Below are 2,903 nucleotides of genomic sequence, written 5' to 3'. Positions count from 1 at the left end.
GAGAGAGAGAGAGAGAGAGAGAGAGAGAAACAAAGTGACAGACAGAAATACTCAGAATGGGAGACAGCAAAAGAGACAGAAACAAAGGCCGAGAAATGGATGAAAAGTGAAGCCTTGAAAGAATTATTATTTCTTTAGTCGAGCGTAATGAAATCACTAGCCCTAAATAAGCTGCTGACCGATTATAAAGCCGTAAATGCATCACCACTGTTACTGCGGCAAACCAGAAGCTTTGGAAGCAACACGAAGCATGACGAAGACTAAATTAGGTGTGGAGACGGGATGGATACGTCAGTTCCAGCTCATTACTTGGATTCACAATCCCTGAAAGTGAAAGCGGTTTTGGCTTCTTGTTATTGACCAAGAAAATAGTTTTAAAAGGGCAACCCATTTTGGGGAAAATATTTTAGGATTGTGTTTGTATGTTGTTGTTGGGTTTTTTTGTGGGTTTTTTTGGGGGGTGGATGTTTTGTTTTTACAGAGCCCCGAATCCCCCACCCTCAACGCAACAATTTAGATCATTCACAGGGGGGGGGCTCTTTTGGCCTTGCCTGACAAGGTCAACCGAGCAGAGAAGGATAACAGAAAGACTGAGCAGATGCTCAATAGAATTATTATGCCCACGCACGAATCGAACAGAAAAGATCTTCTGAGTAGGAAGGCAAAGCTCCTTACCGCTACAAACCTCCCTGCCGCTACATAACCGACGCTTGTTGACCTATTTGTAGGTCCATTTTTTATTTTAAATCACACTTTACCTTGAAACTGTGAGGGTTTTTTAAATCCTTATTCAAAATATAAGAACTAAAAGTTTCGTTGCAATCGGATCGGCGGCCATGTTGGATTTTGTTGGCGTATCTTTTATACGTAATGCCTCACTTATTTTCAATTGATAAAGGTTGTTATTTTGCACGCATTTCAGCAAACAATAGCTTTACAAAGTCTTGAATATTTCCTAGGTGAATTACATTTTTTTTTTTAGTTTGAGCTCAAGGCTGCAGAAAATCAGCGAAAGTCCACACTCCAGGCACCGCAAAATCTTTTCCATAAATTGAAAATTCTACTGTCAGTTTTAGATCGTTGCATCTTCTCCTTACTCTCTGAAAATTGCATAAACATTCTAAAGAGAAAAGGAAGTTATTTAAAAAAGAAGGCTAATAGAGAAAAAATAACGTTTTGAGAAAACAGATGTATAAAAGAGCTTCTTTATGGGGACATTTATGGTGGGAACTAACATGCCTAATATGTGATAAAATGAGGCCATATGGGGTTGTATCAGATGAAATAGTTGTAAGTAAGTAAAAAATGTCTTTATCTCAAAATACATAATTTTGAGTCAAACCAGAACTTCCAGATAGCTGTAGCCCCCTCCCCCCCCCCCTTTACGTCCCACACCTTATCCCAAGAATAAATTAAACGTGTCTAGGGGATAAGAGGGGAAAGTTTTCATTATTATCCCGTTGGATTAAAAATAATATTGTTTGCACTAGTTTCTGTGTGAGTTATGTTAGTACAGTGAGCATGTGTGTTTTTACTTGTGTCTTTAGTGTGTGTGTGTGTTTGTACTAGAACGTGCCTTCCATGGTCCTTCGTTAAAAAAACAACAAATTAACAAACGCATACACACACATATACACACACAAACACACACACACACACACACACACACACACACACACACACACACACTCTCACACACACACACACACTCTCTCTCTCTCTCTCTCTTTCTCTCTCTCTTTCACACACACACACACACACACACACACACACACACACAACACACACACACACACACACACACACACACACACACACACAAACACACGCACAAACACAAAATAAGCGTCTGGAAATTGATAATACAATTTAACACTTCCGGTATCTATAATAGATACAATTTTGAAATCTCTTCAATATCGAATCCCTATTTACATGGCAGTATCGTCGAAGAACGTGTATCCTAGGAGGACATACCGGACTGCTCTACCGCCCCCATGGCAGAGTGGCGTATCTAAAACTGTTGAATGTTTGATTTTGAGGCATTTATTGTTACCAAAGACTTGGACACATTGTCTTTCATGTGTTAAAGGCGGGTCGATGTACTATGTACATCCCAAAAGAAGGGTTTAAAATAAATTTAGATAAAGTGGTAGAGCTATGTACGTGACTAATTTCAACAATGAGCGTAAAGTGATGTTCCCGTTTTTTAATTTTTTGAAAAAAATTTTTTTTTTAAATGGGCCCAAACAAAAATGGAAATTGTACAGTTACGTTGCTCTGTCTCTTGAGTGCAGTGTTTACTCTTTAAGGACAAAGTGGACACATGTGTCCGACCAGCAATTGGTAACAGACCAAAGGCGACGTCGCAGCACATTTCGAACCATCATACTCAAACCAAATACGTCTATGTGCATTATATCATAGCAAGCATATATGATTGCCTGCCTCATTAAAGTTTCAGGCAAAGAAAACAGAACGGAAAAATCTGCAGGGAAAACGAAGTTAGGCCTGTATATTTTTAAAGTATATAATATGTACTCGGAAACAGTGCGTTTTTAACGAGTTCACAGAGAATAAACCAACGTGACATAGTAGAGTACAGGAGGGTTCTCTACAGTTGTCAGTCTGTGAACGTAACGTGGTTACTGCTGGCTGAGACAGGTGGGGTGGGGTGGGGTGGGTGCGAAACACTGATGATATAAGATTGTCTACGAGGCAACGGAAGGTGCTCTAACAGTCTGTGAATGTGTGGAATTCGGAAAGGAGAGTGGGTTGGCAAGGGGGTAGGGTGGGGGGAGAGCAAGATATAGATGAAGAGAGGAGAGTAGTGAAATTTCTGTTCTGTGTGTAGATTTAGGGGGATGAGGTGTATGTGTGTGTGTGTGTGTGTGTGTGTGTGT

This window comes from Aplysia californica, unplaced genomic scaffold (assembly GCF_000002075.1).
Source record: "Aplysia californica isolate F4 #8 unplaced genomic scaffold, AplCal3.0 scaffold00011, whole genome shotgun sequence".
NCBI lineage: Eukaryota > Metazoa > Mollusca > Gastropoda > Aplysiida > Aplysiidae > Aplysia > Aplysia californica.
The sequence above is the reverse complement of the archived record's forward strand: the minus strand, read 5'-3'. Positions refer to the sequence as shown.